Raw genomic sequence first — 12,731 nt, forward strand, 5'->3', positions numbered from 1 at the left:
ATATTTAAAGGTATTTGATTAAATAATAAATTATCTTAGTTACTATAATGAATCAATAAAATATTTCTAGAATCATAGTATCATTATATATAAAGATTACTTATGATTTTAAAATATTTTGAAAAAAAGCTTAGAACTAAAGATTGTAAACTCAATTTTTGACATGTTTATTTGAGATTTTCTACTGGAAATAAAGGTAAGTAAGAAATGTAGTGCATTATGTTTAAGAAGATGTATTTTGAGACTGACACCTGAGCTCAAAATTAAAAAGCACCTGTATCATGCATGATTATATAGGAAGATCCTCAAAAATATTAACAGCAAACAGAATTAAACACTCTCAACGAAGTATTGAATATACAGAGTTTAGAAGAATATAGTTGATAAAGAGAACAAAGTAGAGAAGTCATAATCAATGATTAAAGCACAGCTCAGGAACAGGACAAACTGATTTAATCCTCTTCACTACTAATGTATAAAAAACACAACAGAGAAACAACAATTGAGCATATATACATATATATGCAGATTATAAAGACAATATTTTAAGTGATTAAATTAGATTTTTTGGTCTATGGATGACCTGGAAAAAATCAGAATCAGAAGCTTTAAAAAGCTTCTGTTTCATCTATTTATCACAATGTTGTCCCAGGTATTACCTCCTGAAGAGAAAGCAGTCATTGATTTAGAGATGAAACCAAGGACTTGAGGCTTATTTCCCTAGAAACCATCTGTCTGTTTAAATGAGTCCGAGATTCTTTAAATCTATGAAAATAATTTATGTAATGCCCAGAAAGAACATAATACTTTGAATAAAAGTATTAAGCACAAGTAAAGAAAGTTGCCTTCTTACTGAGTTAAGTAGAATTACTATGGGCCTTATTTTTTAACATCTAAAAAGGCATATTCCATCAACAATATTTGAGAATAACAATGCAGTTAGCTTTTTAAAAATGCATGTAATGATGCACTTGGAAGCTGATCGCACATTTATGTCTTTAATAGAAAGTCATCATGCATTTTTATTTATTAGTGAAGCAAATACTAGCAGACATTTGTAACTGGGAAAAGTTAAGTACTATCTTATCAACTGGCAAATGACAAGTAATTCTTGGTGATGAAAGTTATCATGGCATATTATCTATAACATGTGCATCTCTGAAAGTGAAGGTGATTTATTTCAGATCCACAATTTGAGTAGCACATTTTAGGACACAAATAGTTCTCTTCAAGATGACTGCGTATGCTGGAATATTAAGTTTCCATTTGTGGTAAATGGGAAAGCAGATGGCTAAAGAAAAATATTTTGTCAAGTTTGCAGCATAAACTACCTAGTTGTGGGGGAAAATGTCTTTCTCATCATCGGAAGGAATAGTGGGTGAGAAATAAACATAAATAGACTAAATTTTCTAGGAGAGAGTTTTACTTACAGTTCATAACACCCATTAATTTGCATAGTCTTCACAGCTTAATAAAAATTATTAAATCATGCACATAGTAAGCAGATATATATTGTGCTTCTACTTCAGACACTGTTTTTATTGCTGTGGGTGTAGAAATAACAATGTGACCTATATGTTGACTTTTGTGTTCTAATTACATGGCAGTAAAATTAAGATGTATGCATCCTTTAAATGATAACTATTAATCACTGACTTTATTTTATGTAAATATCAATATTTTATGGAAACCCTGTAGGTGTGAGATAGGGAAACAGCTAGAAGGATAGACTATGGTAAAGTTTCATTAAAGCCTAGGACCTTACACAAGATAATCTGAGATTTATAAAGCCCTTGTCCCCAAATAATAACATAGCAAAAATTTTAAAATATAAATTGTGTGCCATCTTTAGGGATATGGTAGGCATTTTAAAGAATGAATAAGTCTTTTATTATACTATGTGACTAAAAACAATATTGCAAATGATTAAAAAGAAAAAATTGTAACACATCTGAAATATATGAAATTAGTGATGAAAGCATAACTGCCTCTAATGGAAACATCTCAGAATAATAGGAATCATTGAGTAGTAACTTTTTCCTATTTAATTAAATTTCTCTAAAATCAGTGACAATAGCTTAATTTATTTTTAAATTGAGTATGAGAAGACATGCATCATTACAAGATCTACTTTTTCACCAAGAAGAGACTAGTAGTTACAAATATAATGTATGCCTATTTATTATCTTGGTAAAATAATATTCTCATATGGTATTCTAGGCTATGACTTCCAACTTGACTCTAATTTTCTTCTGCATTTTCAGATCATTTCTTTTATCATTAACTCCACTCTAGTTACTTTTTTTTTTCTTTTTGCTCAAGTTACCTAGATTCTGTGTGAATCGCAGATCAATGATCATAAATGTTCAAAATCAAAATTTAGAATGGCATTCCACAATGCTTTCAGTCTAATTGGTACTTATAAATTATCTCCAACTTTGATTATGGAATTTAAAGTTACCTAGAGAAGTTTCTGGATAAATTACAACACTGCATAAATTAGAAGGCAAATGCTTATATGTAACTTTTATGCTGACAATGTCAAAATAAAGGTTATTGGTACAGCAGCCTATTTTTCCAGCATATGTGAAGAGCTTTAGCCCTTCCATTACTGAACAAGTGAAGAATAACTTAAGTCTCCTACTTCAAGAATTATTGTTAGAGAACAAAGGACTATCTCTGTGGTTAAACCTTAGCTTTATTTTTTTAATCTTACATGTAAGAAATACTGATTTTTTCCTAGGATACTGCAGGAAAATAAATAAACTTTTGAAATAAGGAAAATAAACTACTGGGACAAAATAAGCAAATTCAATGAGCAAGCACATGCTTTGAATGCAGGAGGCCAGGTTTCAATCCTTGACACTGCATGTTACCTGAAAAAGTTCCAGGAGTGAAAGTTAAACATAGAACTGGAAGTAGCTTTTCTCAGTACAAGAAAGAAAGGAAGAACAAAGAGAAAGAATGAAAGAAAGGGGGAAAAAGCAGGAAGAAATAAAGAAGAAAGAAAAAAAAGAAATATATAAAGGAAGAAATTAAGGAAGGAAAATAAATCAAAGCTGGATTGCTAGACTCATAATAAATGATCATTTTTAATACTTCTTCAGTTTAAGTTTGTCCAAAAATGAGAGATAGATGCCTGCTCACTTTTCTATTTAATACTTATTAGCTTATTTTGAGCAGAGTGTAGGTTTATCAAAAAGCCTATGACCTTATCTTGCTGTTTAAAAATCTGCATAGTGCCTAGCTAAACTTTTTATGAAAAAGATACAGAACAAAAGCCACATATTCTCTTTTTTATCTTTATTATAAAAAAAATAACTGCAACCTCCACAGACTATTGTCAAATGCCTTATATGGAATTAAAGACATATCTCTCTATTTAGAACATTTATAAAAATTGCAGCACACTGAACAAAACAGAAGTTTTGAATTATAATTTGAATCCATTGTCAAATCTATTTTTCCTAAATCTATCTTTCGACATTTTTAAGAACATTTAAAAATTTTACAACAATGCTTAGGTGATTGAGAAAGCTTTTTCAGAATGCCACTGGGAAAATTGAAACATTCTCTTAGATCCAAAATAGCATAAGATGTCTAGCTTCACCCTGTTGAGTAACTAATTCAAGAATTTTGCTAAGTCTCACAGATGCAGCTGCTTCTTCAGGGAATTGAGCTGATACTCTTACTTTTTCACTTGGTGTCACCTCACATAATTAAAAAAAAATTACAGTTATGGTACTTTCTCCAAGATAGAGGGAAAAAAAAACTACTCTTGGACCCTATCCAAAGATAAATGGACAATAAATTCAGACAATACATTTTTTCTTACTTAAAACGAGCATATTAACAACAACAACAACAAGCATACCATTTTTAAGTGCTGATGACTACACTACTGGAAGAACTTTAATTTAATTTATGTCTGGCTCCTCCTGCACTCTCTCAATTAGGAGATGTGTTAATGATGAGATTAACATATTTTTCTATGGTGAAGTTAGGAGGTTGGAATAAAGGTGAAATGGAATTCTTAGAAGATGAAATATATGGTGTCTATTTATAGACTCTTACCGAGTTAGAAAATGTGGCAAAGTAGAGTTCAGATTTTAAAGCTAAGATTTGCAGCAGTATAGCCCAGATATAATAAACCTTGTCCATCTACCTCCTCTTTGGATCACTTATTTCTTCAGTTGCTTATGTTTCTCCAATACCTTGTATGTCTTTACTGTGTTTTATTAGAACACTTACACTAATTACAGAATATTCTTAGTAGCTATCCATGTAATTACTCAGTGTCTTCACTTAAACTCTTAAATTTAGTCTTTTTTCATTTCTATAGGTTTGAATATTTTTGCTCTCAACTTCATGCAACTTAAAAAACACGACATTTTTATCTGATACATTAATCTAAGCATATGGTGTGTGTGTGTTCCTTTCTATTAAAATTCTTTAGTCTTCGCCTTTTATATTCTTTTTCCATCTAAAACCTGGGCTGTGCTATGAAGACAGTAATTGAATAAAACAGATGAAAATTACTTTTCTGACTGTTAAAGGAAGAGACTAATTCTACTTCAAGAAGGTTCAGATTGCATAAAACTATTTTTCAACTTCATTACAAATCTTAATATCAATCAATCTTAGTAAATGCACCAAATGTTTATTTCCCCTTATAAATTCTGTAATGCACTTGTATCAGTGAACAGAACACTGTAGTATTGAAGAAGTAATGATAATCACTTTATTCATTTTATATTTAAAATTTCATTTGGAGAGAAAACTATTATTTTATGGTATTAATATTGTTTATAAAGTAAATTCCTTAGAGTCATTTAAAATAACTAATCATGTAAAACTAAGCAAAATTGTGAGCAAAATTAAAATATGCAGGATCAGTTCATACACACAAAAATAAATATTTACTTAGAGTTCTACCTCAATTACATAGTAACATGGAACTAAAGTTTGAAAAAATGATGACTATCTCGAAAATTACCATTACACGTGCATGAAAGCATTTTATCAACTAGCTTTATAGAAATCCTTAATTATTGTCACAGAAAATGCTAAATGAGATCTCCAGAGTAGTCAAAGTAGATATCTGTATTCACTAATAAGTGAAAATCTTAAAAAAAAAGATAGAAAACACAGCTTTGAATAAGTAAAGACTAAACGTGATTGAACTTACACACTGAGCATCCAGTCACATATAAAATAGGGTGAAGACACTTGAATTGATAACAGAAGTAGAAATTTGAGAGGCTATGAGATAATGCCTCTCTTTTTGTATAAAATAAGAAAACCAATATATACCAGGGAGGGATATTCATTGGTTAGGTAAACTTACATGAAACTGATTATACAATCATATACAAAATGGTTTTAACAAGTGGAACTTTACACTTAGTAAAGGCAAGCTTTCTTGTCTTTTATTCAATACTACTAACTGAACTATACAAAACTGTTATTATATCTCTCAGAGTAATCATTCTCTTGTCTGAAGGGGACTTTTTGCCTCAGCAGATTTAAAATACAATGAGTTAATTTGAATATATAAAGTTGCTTGAATTTTACCCTCTAGTTAGAATAGTGATTCAAGACCACTTTAGAACATTGCAGTTACTTTTTATTTTTCTGTACTTTTTTCCACCCTATATGTTTTTATATTAAAATAGTAACTACATTTTGATTTATGATTAAACTAAATTATTTGAATATACAAATAGCATGATTAACTGTGACTTTCTTGTGTCATTTTAAAGGGCTAATAAATGTTATTAAATATTTTATTAAGGTTTTTCCTGAATCCTTCAAGCTCTCTTCAGAGCCCTGGGAAGTGAACCCCCCATAAAAACTACATTCTGAAGCTACCCAGCAAGCGAGTGAGTAAGAAATGGCTGACTGTGGGGTCTGACGATTGCTTCAACTGTGGAGTCTCTGCCCTGCTGTGCTTCTTCTGAGGAAACTGAGGACCTAAAGAGAACCCTGTCCTGTACTCCTCTGTCTTTCCTGAATCCTTCAAGCTCTCCTCAGAGCTCTGGGAAGCGAACCCCCAAAAAACTGCATTCTGAATTTACCCAGCAAGCGAGTGAATAAGAAATGGCTGACTTTGGAAACTCTTGGGAGTGGAGCAAAAGAGGCTCCAGAAATCTGCTCTCCCTATCCCGGAGGCCAATTCCAGGGCGGGATTCAGAACATAAAAAAACCGGCCGGCAGACTGCTGCAGAAGCTGGATTCCCTGCTTGGGACATCAGGCGGGGAAAAGACACGAATCTAAGCCTGCGCAGAGGGGCCCAACTGTGAGTGTGAACTGTAAATATCTGTCTACTGTCCTCTTGTGTGAAACTCTTGGGAGTGGAGCAAAAGAGGCTCCAGAAATCTGCTCTCCCTATCCCGGAGGCCATTTCCAGGGCGGGATTCAGAACATAAAAACCGGCCGGAAGACTGCTGCAGAAGCTGGATTCCCTGCTTGGGATATCTGGCGGGGAAAAGACACGAATCTAAGCCTGCGCAGAGGGGCCCAACTGTGAGTGTGAACTGTAAATATCTGTCTACTGTCCTCTTGTGTGAAACTCTTGGGATTGGAGCAAAAGAGGCTCCATCAGAGCACGGCCGCTCTGCTTCGCTACGCGGCCGTGCGCTCCTTCTAAGAAAAGAACACCATTGCAACAATAAGAAAAAATCACAATAAGAACTGTGCTATATCAGAGAAGCAAGCATTTCTCTCTGGACTGTCTTCTCTGTTGCATGCTCGGGCCTAAGATTTGACCCAGTGTGAGGCTTCATCCACGGAGGACTCTCCCCTCCCTTAGAGGCAAGCCAGCCCATCCAGAAAGGGAGGAGCCAGAGGAGTGTGCTGCCTACATCATATAGACAAATGAATACCACCACAACACGTAGAAAAAACCCACAATACAAGTGTGACAATGGGGAAACAACGCAGGCCAGCATCAGACATAGAGAATGAAGATGACAATTCTGAGGACCAGATAATGACTGAACAACTAATCAACCTCTCAGATAAGGACTTTAGACTAGCAATATGGAAGGTGCTCAACAGACTCCAAGAAACCATGGATCGAGTTGAACAGAACACTAATAAGAACCAAGAAAATTGTGAAGGCAGAAATGACAAAAACTCCAAACAGAAATAACATTCAACTAACAGGACTGAAAAAGTCAGTAAACGAGAGTGAATGACAAAATGGATAAGCTCTGGGACAGGGTATCAGAAGCTGAGAATAGACTTAGTGCTGTGGAAGATGAGATACATGAACATTCCATACAGCAGGAGAGATTGGACAAAAAAACTTAAAGCAAATGAGCAGACAACGGAAAAATTAGTCAAAGAATGGGAACAGATGAAAATAGAAGTCTATGATAAGATCAACAGAAACAACTTAAGAATCATTGGCGTCCCAGAGACCCAGGAAGAAAATTCCCAGGAAGAATCAATGGTCAAGAACATCATTAAAGAGAAACTTCCAGAGCTAAAGAATATAGGTGATCAAATCCTGCATGCTCGAAGAGTACCACCAAAAGAGACCCCAGAAAAACCACCCCAAGACACATCCTAGTCACAATGACAAATCCCACAGATAGAGACAGAATTCTGAAAACAGCAAGATCAAAAGGGGAAATTACATTCAAGCAAGCATCCTTGAGATTTACAGCAGACCTGTCACCAGAAACACTCAATGCCAGAAAGCAGTGGTGGGATATTGTGACAAGACTGAATGAAATGAATGCTTCACCCAGAATACTATACCCAGCAAAACTCACTTTCCGGTTTGACGGAAGAATACATGGTTTCACTGACAAAAAGCAGCTCAGAAACTTTACAGACTCAAAACCAGTCTTAAGAGAAAAGCTGAAAGACCTAATTTAAGACAAGACTAACCAAAAGACACCAAATTTTGATATAAAGATGGCATTAAATCCCAGGACAATTCTTTCTCTCAACGTCACTGGTCTAAATGCACCAGTCAAGAGACACAGAGTGGCTAAATGGATCAAAAAACTCAATCCAACCTTCTGCTGCCTACAAGAAACACACCTGAATAGTCAGAACAAACATAGACTCAAAATAAAAGGCTGGAGAAAAATCATCCAAGCAAACAACACCCATAAAAAAGCTGGAGTGGCCATACTAATATCAGATAATGCAAACTTTATACTCAGGAAGGTTGTAAGGGACAAAGATGGACATTTTATATTAATCAAGGGGTATATAGAGCAGGAAGAATTCACTCTCCTAAATATATATGCACCAAATGAGGGGCCAGCAAAATATTTAATACAACTGTGACAAATCTGAAAAATAATATCAATAACAACACAATAATTGTGGGGGACCTTAACTACGCTTTGTCACACTGGATAGGTCAACCAGACTGAAACCCAACAAGAATATACTAGACCTGAGGAGAGAAATGGAAGAAAGAGGCCTAGAGGATATATATAGGACACTCCACCCCCAGAAACCTGGATACACATTCTTCTCCAATGTACATGGGGACATTCTCCAGGATAGACTACATGCTGGCACATAAAACATATCTCCATAATATCAAGAGGATAGAAATTTTGCAGACTACCTTTGCTGACCACAAGGCTCTGAATTATTTGTGAATTCCAAAGGGACTCAGAAGAAAAAACATTAACACCTGGAAGTTAAACAGCCTCATACTCATAACCAGTGGGTCCGAGATGAAATTAAGGAGGAAATCAAAAGGTTCCTGGAAACAAATGACAATATAGACACAAACTATCAGAACTTATGGGACACAGCAAAAAGCAGTACTGAGAGGAAAATTTATAGCTTTGCAAGCACACATCAGGAAGGAAGAAGGAGCTTACCTGAGTAGCTTAATGACACAGCTAATAGAACTAGAAAGTGCTCAACAAAAGGACCCAAAAATAGGAAGACAGAAGGAAATAACAAAGCTGAGAGCAGAAATCAATGAAGTGGAAACCCAAAAAACAATCCGAAAGATCAACGAAAGCAGAAGTTGGTTCTTTGAAAAAATAAACAAGATTGATAGACCACTGGCAAACCTAACAAAGAAAGAGAGAGAGAGAAACTTGATAACTCGTATTAGGAATGAAAAAGGGAGAGATCACTACAGATATTGCAGAGATTCAAAGGGTAATCAGAAACTACTTTGAGAAACTCTACGCCACTAAAAATGAGAACCTGGAAGAAATGGATAAATTCTTGGACTCTTATAATCTTCCACGGTTGAAGGAAGAGGATGTAGCATATCTAAACACCCCCCATCACCATTGATGAAATCAAAACGGTAATCAAAGGTCTGCCGAAAAACAAAAGCCCAGGCCCAGATGGATTCACTAATTGAATTCTTTCAAACTTTCCAAGAGGAACTACTACCAATCCTGGCAAGACTCTTTCATGAAATTGAACAAACGGAAACACTTCCAAATAGCTTTTATGAAGCCAACATCACCTTGATACCTAAACCAGACAGAGATACTACAAAAAAAAGAAAATTACAGACCAATATCGCTGATGAATGCCGATGCAAAGATCTTCAACAAAATCCTGGCAAATAGGATTCAATGCCTCATTAAGAAGATCATCCACTACGATCAAGTAGGTTTCATCCCAGGAATGCAAGGCTGGTTAGACATCCCCGTAAATCCATCAACATCATACACAACATCAATAACAAGAAAAAAAAAAACCACATGATCATATCAATAGATGTAAGAAAGCAATTGATAAGGTCCAACACCCCATTCTTGATCAAAACTCTCAGCAAGATGGAATGGAAGGAACCTTTCTCAATCTAGTTGAAAGCCATCTACCACAAGCCAATGGCAAATATTATCCTCAACGGAGAAAACTAAAAGCCTTCCCTCTAAAATCTGGTACAAGACAAGGCTGTCCTCTCTCACCACTCCTATTCAACATAGCACTGGAAGTACATGCTATATGCGATTAGGCAAGAAAAAGATATCAAGGGAATTCAGATAGGAAAGGAAGAAGTCAAGCTCTCACTGTTTGCAGATGACATGATACTCTACTTAGAAAACCCTAAAGACTCCACCAAAAAGGCTTCTAGAAACAATAGACTCATATAGCAAGGTGGCAGGCTACAAAATTAACACACAGAAAATCAATGGCCTTTCTATACACCAATAGCAATAAGGAAGAAATGGACATTAAGAAAAACAATCCCATTCACAATAGTGCCACACAAACTCAAATATCTTGGAATCAACTTGACTAAAAATGTGAAGGACCTATACAAAGAAAACTATAAAACTCTGCTCCAAGAAATAAGAGAGGACACACGCGGAAATGGAAACGCATACCCTGCACGTGGATTGGCAGGATGTAACATCATCAAAATGGGCAATACTCCCCAAGGCATTATACAGATTTAATGCTATCCCCCTAAAGATACCCATGACTTTCTTCAAAGAAGTGGTTCAGGCACTTTTGAAATTCATTTGGAACAATAAACACCCTCGATTAGCTAAAGCAATCATTGGGAAAAAGAATATGGGAGGAATTACTTTCCCCAACTTTAAACTGTACTACAAAGCAATAGTTTTATCAAAACACATGTATTGGAATTAAGGACAGGCCCTCAGACCAGTGGAATAGGACTTGAATACTCAGAAAATGTTTCCCCAGACATACAACCACCTAATTTTCGATAAAGGAGCAGGAAACCCTAAATGGAGGCAGGGGAAAGCCTCTTCAACAAGTGGTGTTGGGCACAATTGGGATAGCCGCTTGCAAAAAATTGAACGTAGAACCCCAGCTATCATCATGCACGAAGGTAAAATCCAAATGGATTAAAGACTCGGATATCAGCCCCAAAACCATAAGATATATAGAACAGCACATAGGCAAGACACTCCAGGACATTACAGGCATCTTCAAGGAGGAAACTGCACTCTCCAATCAAGTGAAAGCAGAGATTAACAGATGGGAATATATTAAGCTGAGAAGTTTCTGCACCTCAAAGGAAATAGTGCCCAGGATACAAGAGCCACCCACTGAGTGGGAGATAACTATTCACACCAATACCCATCAGATAAGGGGCTAATCTCCAAAATATACAAGCACGACAGAACTATACAAGAAAAAAACATCTAATCCCATCAAAAAATGGGAGAAGAAATGAACAGACACTTTGACAAAGGAAGAAATACAAATGGCCAAGAGACACATGAAAAAATGCTCCACATCACTAATCATCAGGGAGATGCAAATCAAAACAACGATGAGAGTACCACCTCACACCATAGAGAATGGCACACATCACAAAGAATGAGAACAAACAGTGTTGCGGGGATGTGAGAGAAAGGAACTCTTATCCACTGCTGGTGGGAATGTCGTCTAGTTCAACCTTAAGGAAAGCGATATGGAGATTCCTTCAAAAACTGGAAATCGAGCTCCCATATGATCCAGCTATACCACTCCTAGGAATATACCCTAGGAACACAAAAATACAGTACAAAAACCCCTTCCTACACCTAATATCATTGCAGCACTATTTACCATAGCAAGACTCTGGAAACAACCAGAGATGCCCTTCAACAGATGAATGGCTAAGAAACTGTGGTACATATACACAATGGAATAATTATGCAGCTGTCAGGAGAGATGAAGTCTTGAAATTTTCCTATACATGGATGTATACGGAATCTATTATGCTGAGTGAAATAAGTCAGGTAGAGAGAGAGAAAAACGCAGAATGGTCTCACTCATCTATGGGTTTTAAGAGGAAATGAAAGACATTCTTGCAATAATAATTTCCAGACACAAAAGTGAAAAGAGCTGGATGTTTCCAGCTCACCATAGGAAGCTCACCACAAAGAGTGATGAGTTTAGTTAGAGAAATAACTACATTTGTGAATTTTCCTTATAATGTGAAATGTATGAGGGAAATGGAGAGCCTGTTTAGAGTACAGGCGGGGTTGGGTGGGTAGGAGGGGACTTGGACATTGTGATGGGAATTTGCACTGGTGATGGGGTGGTTGTTCTTTACATGACTGAAACCCATAAACAATCATGTATGTAATCAAGTGTTTAAATAAGAAAATAAAAAATTAAAAAAAAAAAAAAAAAAAAAAAAGAAATGGCTGACTTTACAAGCCAGAAAGGGAAAGCCGCTGAAGTCTGCTGGGAACTCGGATGCCAGGCACCCCTATCTGCCTGCTGTCTTTTTGTACTGTGCTCTGATCTTTGGCCTGATTTCATCCGGTGTGTGGTGGCTCATCTGCAGATGGCTTGCCTTCCCTAGAGACTTCCCTGGAGGTGAGCTTACATGCCCAGAAAGGGGAAGCCACTAGAACTCTGCTGGAACAAAGATGCCAGCACCCCTATCTGCCTGTCTCTTACTGTGCTGTGCTCCATTTTCAGCCTGAATTCATCCTGTATGTGGCTCATCTGCAGACGGCTTGCCTTCCCTGGAGCCTTCGCTGAAGGTGAGTTTACAATCTCAGAAAAAAGAAGCCACTGAACTCTGCTGGAACTCAGATTACAGCACCCCTATCCTGCCTGGCTTCTGTGCTGTGCTCCATCTTTGGCCTGATTTCATTCCTGTGTGTGCCCATCTGGGGATGGCTTGATTTTCGGAGCCTTCCCTGGAGGTGAGTATACAAGTCCAGAAAGGGGTGGAGCCAGATGAGCAAGGCCATTCCGCTTCACTTTGCAAATGTGCACATCATTTATCCAAGAATACAACCACAAC

This window comes from Suncus etruscus, chromosome 16 (assembly GCF_024139225.1).
Source record: "Suncus etruscus isolate mSunEtr1 chromosome 16, mSunEtr1.pri.cur, whole genome shotgun sequence".
In the NCBI taxonomy this organism is placed as follows: Eukaryota; Metazoa; Chordata; class Mammalia; order Eulipotyphla; family Soricidae; genus Suncus; species Suncus etruscus.